This window comes from Echinops telfairi, unplaced genomic scaffold (assembly GCF_000313985.2).
Source record: "Echinops telfairi isolate 266 unplaced genomic scaffold, ASM31398v2 ScPeMD7_7457;HRSCAF=8495, whole genome shotgun sequence".
Lineage (NCBI taxonomy): Eukaryota > Metazoa > Chordata > Mammalia > Afrosoricida > Tenrecidae > Echinops > Echinops telfairi.
Window position 1 is genome coordinate 17,563,156 of NW_022111357.1, and position 8,104 is coordinate 17,571,259.

The following is an 8,104-nucleotide window of genomic DNA, read 5'->3' on the forward strand; positions in this document are numbered from 1 at the left end:
CCCCTGTGCCTTGGGAGTTCAGCACCCACCCCAGGAAGCTAGCACAAGTACACAAAGACCTAGGAACTGCCTGGCTGAAAGTGGCAGGTGCCCAGGAGCAGGAAGAAACAAAGCTTGTGCCCAGGAAGGTGGGTGGTGGGGTCAGAAGTTTCCCTGTGCCACCTTGGTGAGAAAAGGGACACATTTGTTCTGGGTCCTTTGTGTGGCACTGCCTGGCAGCAGCCTGGGGGGTGGGAGGGTTGAAACAGGTGCCGCTGGGTGGAACTGGCCCACAGGGAGCCAAGATTGGAACCCGGTCTTACTGGAAGCCGGGGTACCTTCCAGCCCTGCTGCCTCCCTCCACCCCCCAGGTCACTGGCTCCCAGCTGCAAAATGAGGGATTGGGTTGGGTGATCCCTAAAACTCTTTCTGGGGCTGGCATTGCAAATGGATTTTGAGATTCTGTAGAAGAAGCTGCACTTAAGCTCGACCTTGGAGATAGACAAGCCTTGGACACGCAGAAACTGCGGGGAGGGCATTCCAGGCAGGGGGAACTGTGGGCAAAGGCAGGGTACCACCCAGTGTGAATTAGAAGATGAAAACTCAGAGGGACCCGAGCCAGGGATCTGGGACCCAACTGGCCCTGGAAGCCAAGGCTGATGGGGCTCAGAAGGAGCGGAAGGACAGGACGAAGAAGGGTCAGGGGCTGCGTCAGAACCCTAGATGGACAGCAGAACCAGAGAGGCTGCTGCTCGTAGGGCCGGCCCTCCCCTGGGGATGGTAGGGAGAGGGTGGGAAGGGTCCTCCAAGGTGTTTAGGAATCTTGAGGGTCCCCTGCCCTTTCCTCCCTCTCTGGCCTGGACCTGAGGCCAGGAGAAATGTCACAAGTTATGCCAGCGGGGGGCTGCCTGAATGGGCCAGGAAGCAGTTTCCAAGGCCACTCTCCAGCCCAGGTCAGTGGGCAAGCACGCCAGACCTGGGACAGGCGCCAGCTGCTCTGGGTCTCAAAACCTCAAGAGGTCACTTGATCTAGCCTCTGGCTCTGAGCTAGAGGTGCTCACATCAAGGGCCAGCCTCTCTCTCCGAGGTTGCCCTCCCTCAGGGCCTCTCTCGCCTCTCCGGTGGCCGGCCATTTGCAGGCCAGACCTTCCTGTGCTGGGCTCTGGTTTCCTGGAAGTGGAGTCTCTGTGAACACGCCCTCTCACACCCCACCTCTCCCATCTCCCCAGTCTCTGTGCGCTCAGAAGAAGCCAGGGGCCTGAAAGGTGGGTGGCAGCTGGTAGCTTGTCTGTGGATGCAGATAGGCCTCTGTGCACAAGGCAGCCCCAGCCCTCCCCAGCTCTGGGATCTGTGAGTCACTTCACCTCTCTTGTGAGGATTAAATGAGATCGTACATGAAGCACTTAGCCTTGGTCCAGGCATGTACCCGCCAGTCGCTATCGAGTCAGTTCTGACTCACGGTGACCCCCAAGCATGTCAGAAGAATTGTGGTCCCTAGGATTTTTAATGACTAATATAGATATATTGGTGGTGGGGGGGGGTTTCTTTATTGTTATATATGCTTTGTTTTTAATTGATCACCCGACCTTTCTTCCAAAGCGCTTCTGAGTGGCCTTGAAACTCCAGTGTTTGATTAGCAGCTAAGCAAGGTAGCCATGTGCACTCCCCTGGCACACTGAGCACTTCATGGTGGGCAGGCAGGGAGCTGCTTCAGAACCCCAGAGTGACAACAGGGGCCTCTGGCACCATTGGACTCACATACTTCTGACCCTTCCCTGCCTTGCTTAGGACCATGAAGTCAAACCTCCCTGCCTGGGAAGGCTCTTCCATCCTTCCCAGTCAGGGAAGTGTGGGGTTAGGGCCTGTGAGGGAAACTTTGAAGTATCACCTCTTCCGTTGCCATGGTAGCAACAGGGCTGAGTCCTCCCTGGAGGGCCCAGGGGCAAGGTGAGTCATAGGCCTCACCCGGAATGGGCTGCCACAGCACCCAGACTCATAAATAACTTAGGTCAGCTAGAAACCCCGTCCACATAGTTGTCTTGGCCACTCCTCTCTTGCTGCCCGCTGCCTTTGCCAGATTCTGCGCTGCCACTACACTGCCTGGGCTCGTAGGCCGGGCACAGTGAGTTCACTCTGGCTTCCACATGGAGCCAGTCACCTGGCCGGCCAGGTGTTGCAGCTGCAGGCACCCTGTAGGCAGGTAGTCATTAAGCACCTCTCGGTGGCCATCACTCTCCAGGTGAAGGGCTGAAACACCAGGGAACCCACCCCACCTGCCTCCAGCCCTGTGAGCAGAGCAGGCAGCTAGAGTTTCCCGGAGGCAGGGCGCACGGGAGGCAGCGGGTGGCATTAGCCCTAGCTCAGCCACCTGAGTCAGTGCAATTCCCATTCCAATCTCTGCCCCAGCACCCGCGCCCTTGGGTCCACTCCCCCACCGTGGCCCCCAAAGTGCTTTTGCTTCCGTTTCTCTGGGAGCTGTGTTTGGAGCCTCTGAAATACCTGCTGACTGAGTTGGTTAAAACACATCTCGTCCTGTGGCGCCCTTGTGTTATGCCTTCCGTGGCATCTCCCTCTCCTCCTGCCCTCCCCCACTTAGCTTCCTTGTTGACAAGGTCAATGTCCTAGCACGGCATTCAGTGTAGCCAAGGTTGCCATCATGGCCCCCACAGCTGCTTTCGGCCCTGAGTGGCCACAGAGAGTATGTAGGGTCAGGAGGACACTCGAGTTCTGCAGTGTGTTCCCTGGGCCCTTGTGCTCATTGCTCCCTGGCTCCAGTTGCCCTGCCTTACCCTCCATCCATCTCCCACCTGTCAGCTCCTATCTTTCACTCAGACGACATCTCCTCCAAGAAGCGTTCCAGGATCCTTCCCAGGCCCAATTAATCTCTCGCCTGTTATGCGCACATGACGGCCTTTCCTGGGAACATCCTCCCCATGCCATCCACTTCTCTGGGCTGGTTACTCGTCTCCACCCACAGCCCCACCCCACCCCCCAGTCCCCACCACCCCTGTGTACATCCCAGGGATGTACTCTTTGTTCACTCCAGTTGAGGAAGAGTATAGAGGAAGGAGAACTATGGGGACCAAGACAGAGAGTCCTCGAGAGAGAGTGGGATTGTTTCTCTCAGCCCCACTATTGTCAGAAGAAAGCAAGCCCCCTTTGCCCCCCACCCTTGGCATCAAGTTGATTCCAGCGTGTGGTGACCTTGCGCTGTTCGGCATTGTGGCCACGGTCTTACAGAAAGAAGTAGACCACCAGGCTGCTGCAGTACTGCGGGCAGGCTGGAACCATCCACCTCTCGTATGCAGTCTAGTGTAAACCGTGATCAGGAGGTGATGCTCTTGACGGGAGCAGACAGCCTCCTCTTACTCCCGAGGAAGAGCTGGCGGATTTGAACCTCCGACCTGAGGTTAGCAGTCCAGTACCACCAGAGATGGGGCGGGGAAGCTGTGCATAAGTGCCTGAGTTCATATTCTCAAGGCCCCTGGGCTTTTGGAGTTTTCCGAATAGGACTCCTTCCAGTTTACAGAGAAGGAACGGGACCCAGCAGCCAGTGTTGAGAGCCAGGAACGGCCCTTTAGGGACTGCCCTGTCCCACAGCTCAGTTCTTGCCTTTATCTGAGTGTCTGTGCTGTTTCCAATACAACCCATATCAGCAAGCCCATCTTTATTCCCGAATCTCTCGCAGTCGGGAGGGTGGGCCAGGGAGTGGTGGGGGTGGGACCAGGGCAACGCAGTCCACCTCAGGTTAGTGGGTGATCGTGGCTGGGAATCCCACTTCTCCATGCCCTGCAGTGGGGCAGGTGAGGGGCGTCCCTAAGGAGGGAGGGCCTGGCTGGGCCACAGTGTGAGGTATGTCTCTGGTGACTGCTGGGCAGAGTTTGAAAAGGGAGAGCTTTGCCCTCACTCGTTCCCCAGCCCCAGGGAGACCTCATTCGGTGGACTCCGGACCCACCCAGGTAGAGAATTCTCCACTGTCAGGCATGGGCTGGGCACCAGGCAGGCCATTTCTTCTCCACAGTGAAGGGGACCCACACACCAAGCTTTACCTGAAATGTGGTCTGGGGTGGGTTTGCCTCCAGCCCCTTGTCTTCTGGGCACCCTCTCAATGCTTTGTTCAGCCCTCTTTATGCGCACACACATACACACACACATACACACACAGTTTGCCTTAGGTCACAGTATTCCAAACTTCCCACCATCGAGTGGATTCTGACTTCTAGCCACCCTGTAGGACAGGGTAGAACCGCCCCTGTGAGTTTATAAGACTATTTACAGGAGTAGAAAATCCCCATCTTTCTCCTGATGAGCAGCTGGTGCTTTCGAACTGCTGACCTTGAGGTTAGCAGCCCAACACATAATCACTCTGCCACCAGGGTCCCTACACAGTACACCAGTCTCTTCAATCTAGTGCATTCTCCATGCCTTCTGATCCACTGCCTTCTCTGATGGGAAGACCCCTTCTACAAGGCTGCCTGTTCGTGCACCTCCTAGACCTTAGCTTGTGGCCTTGGCAGTGAGTGAGTGTGTATTACTCGGTGCTGCTTGCTGAAATGGATGCATGGCAGCATGTTTCTTTGTTAATCCCCTCTACTACCCTCTGTGCCCTGGTGCCAGCCCCCACTGACAGGCGGAGGCTTTTGAATGTCCTGGCACCTCAGATGGCAGAGCGGCTGGGCCACGAAGACTCGTTGGCATGTGCTCTGCGGTGGTGCCATCGTGGGGACTCTAAAAGGTTAAGTCTTACAAACATCAGCTGGTGTCCTGGGGGCCTAGGCACAGGCTGGTGTTGGGGATGTGGAGGTGCCACACACACACACACACACACACACACGTCTCTGCCCTCGAGGAGCAGGGTGGTAGGGAATGACAAGTGCACTCGTAGCTATGGCAACAGGGTGGTCTAAGGAGACATCCTGGAGGTGTGCAAGACCTGAGCTGGACTGGGAAATGCTGATCAGACTTGGATCGGCCATCTCTGCCGGTCAGTCGACATCTACTCTCGACCCTATATGTGTGTGCCAGGCTCCTGGTTGGGAACCCCCTCAGTGCTCTTTGTGCCACCATCCCAGCCCCACTGGGCACAGCCCATCTCCCTGCATCGTGATTGCCAGGTTTGGGGCCTTGCCTCCCTCGGACCCCTAAGGGCAGGGACCAGGATGTTATGCTGTTTGCTTCTCCCGGGTAGTGGCCCTGCACAGGATTGCCAGGCAGGGGAACGTCTGTGCCGTTGGACAGAGAGTTGAAATTAGTGAGGTCGAGATTCTAGGAAGCCACAACCTTGCCCTTCTGGCTTCCAGAGAGCCCTGGGATTTTATCCCGGCCAGAGTCTGGACTGACCAAACAGGTGGGGGGCAGGGCGGGGAGGGGGTTGGGGGAGAGGTGCTGGGGGTGAGACCACCACGGGGTGGGGGGTCGCTACCTTGCAGAGGGAAAGAAGGCTTCCCTGCTGCCTGGTCGCCTGCCTGGCACCCCAGGAGCAGTGCTGGCAGGAGCTGCCTGCTGGGCTGAGATCACCATGGAGACCTGGCTTGGAGAGGGTCACTTCACTAGCGGTGGCTGAGGGCTGGGGGGCGGGGGCAGCATGGATGTGTACAGAGGCCCTGGGGCAAGCAGGGGCTGGGATTCAGCACAGTCAGCTTGGGCAGTGGTTTGGGGAAGTCCTTCCGAAATTTCCCCCCTCCCTTGTCACCCCAGTACATTATACCTGTCACCCCAACAGCCGAACCTGTTGCCCCCTAATGGATACCCACCTTACCTCTGCAGCTGTTTTGGGTGTCACCCTAAGTGTGGGAAACTGACATCCATTCCAACAGAGCACCCCCTGCCCTGCCTCCCCGCCACGCCCAAGTCTCCATCTCTCCTAGCTGGCCCACCATAAGAGGTTAGCCTCTTCTCACCCACAGGAGGTGTTGCATCTGCCCTCCTTCTCTGTCTCTGCCCCCCACTTTGATGCAGCAGACCACCCGGCCTGGGGTTAGGCCAGCCTCAGGACAAAAGTCCCCAAGACTGCCTGCCTGGCCGGCAGCAACCAAGGCTGAGTGGAATTTCAATGTGGCCCTGGTGGGAAGCGAAGCCAAGAAAAGAGTGCAGGGGAGGCGATGCTGCCTGTCGCTGCCTGGACCCCTGCAGGTGTCGAGGAGGGGGGGTGGGCTTGCTGCGGAGGCTTGGGAGGTAATTTTAGCATCCTCGCCCACCCTGCCCCTTCCTTCTGGCGGAACAGCCATGGCCTGAGGGTGAGAGACCTGGATCTGGGCTCGGAGAGGAGGACAGGACCCTGGAAAGACTGGTTTGGGGACGACCAAGCCCAGCCCAGGTCCTCTGGAACTGGAAATCCATAGGGCCTGGCCAAGCTCAGAGTCCCCAGGACCCCACACATGTAATCAGGACCAGCTTAGAGAGCAGGTACTTCAGGCCTCAAGTGTCTGGTGACTATAGGAACTGGGGCCTTGGGAACTGCTGAGTTCCAGGAAGGCAGCATTCAGCCAAACACAGATGGCATTGTGTTGGGCGATTTCTTTATTCCTTCATTCCGACAGACTTCCTCACCAGCTCACCTCTCCGAGGAACAGAATGGCACTCGCTGGTGGGGGCTGGGAAGCAGGTTGGACTGAGCAGAAATTAAAGCAGCAGCTCACACCTGTGCTGTGTGGGGCCGAGGCCCTGCCTCTCTTGGGAGGTTGTTCCTCAGACCAGCGGGGTCACTCAGTACATTGTTACAGGAGGAAACAGGCTTAGAGAATCTGGGGACTGGCCGAGGCCCTGGGACCGTAATTACAAAGTGGTCCTTAGTAGCATTTATCATGTGCCAGGCTCTACCTGTCTTTACTCACAGAGGTCTCCCAATATACCTCCAGGATCTTTCTGTTGTCTCTATTGTACAGGTGTGTCAACTGAGGCTCACAGAGGTTTGGTGGCTTGCCCAAGGTCATAGAACTCAATGCAGGGGGCTTCAAAAAAGTTCATGGAAAAATTCAATGATCTTTTCATTCCATTTTTCCACGGGCTTTTTGAACCCCCCTGGTAAAGTGGTGGCGCCCAGGCATTTGAATGCAACTGTGTCTGATTCCAGAGCCCAAGTTCTGAACAGAGTCCCCTGCCTGGAGCCCATCGTGTCTTTCATTCCTCAGTGATCTAGGGCTTGGACACACACCTGTTTGACAGCAGGGAAACTGAGCTCAGAGAGGGTCAGAAGCAATCATAAGGAGGCCAGTTTGGAGGTTTCTGGGAGAGGGGCTTTGGGGTCAGCTCCTCCCGGAATCTCCTCTGGTCTCAGAGCTCCGTTTCTGCGTACCACCCAGCTAACCTCGGTCTCTTCTCTTGTGCTTCTTTGCCTCTTTCAGAGAACCAACGCCAAGACCCCTCCCAGCGTCCACATCGTCGTCCGGCAGGAGCGCCTGCCCCTCTGCCTCCCCCCTGCACCCCCTTTGCAGCCCCATCTCCCCCACCCCACCCCTCCCTACCCATCTCTTCCATGCAGAAGCCGAAGGTGAGCCCTTTCTGCACAAAACCAGCAATTGTAAATACTTTTTAAAAATGTACAAAACTTAAAAACAAAACACGGTTTTAGAAAAAGACAAAAAAAAAAAAAGAGAGAGAGCGAGCGTGTGCAAGAGGTTGCGAGCGGGGCCCGAGGTGCCCAGAGCCCCTGCGAGTGTGCACTGAGAAATTTATCTACCGGTCATCCAACAGAAATGAACAATATCCTATTTATTGTACATACTGTTTTATTATAAATCGTGGATTGTATATTGCATTCTGTAAACCTGCTGTGGTCCCGTGGTGTGCAGATTCGCATGGTGGGGGGAGGGAGACGAGCCTCTTGCGGGAGCTTTTTTTCTTTCTTTCTTATTTTTCACTCTTTTGGGTTTTCTCTTCTGTTGTTGTTGTTTTCTGTTGGCAGGACACACCCAAAGATCCAAGTTTGTATTAAAAAGAAATGAAAAAAAAAAAGCAAAAAAAAAAAAACCAACAAAACTTGTGTCTTGTGAAAGGGGACAAGTGAGGGTGGGTGAAATGGAAGGGACATGTCACTTGTCTCTGAGTTGCGGGCTGCCTTTGCACCTGGGTCCCCTCGAACATTCTATTCCAAGCCCCAGGACTGCCTTTCTGTGAGCCCTTCTTT

General features: G+C 55.9%; 1 protein-coding gene across 3 annotated transcripts in view; it reads left to right on the forward strand.

Moving 5' to 3' along the window:
- AHDC1 (AT-hook DNA binding motif containing 1) overlaps window positions 1-7,744 on the forward strand; it is a 52,144-nt gene extending 44,400 nt beyond the window's left edge. For all 3 annotated transcript variants that reach the window (XM_045298748.1, XM_013005396.2, XM_045298747.1), the window contains exon 6: window positions 7,323-7,744. The gene's annotated coding sequence lies outside the window, so the exon portion shown is untranslated. The remainder of the gene's footprint in view (window positions 1-7,322) is intronic.
- Window positions 7,745-8,104: the final 360 nt, after the last annotated feature.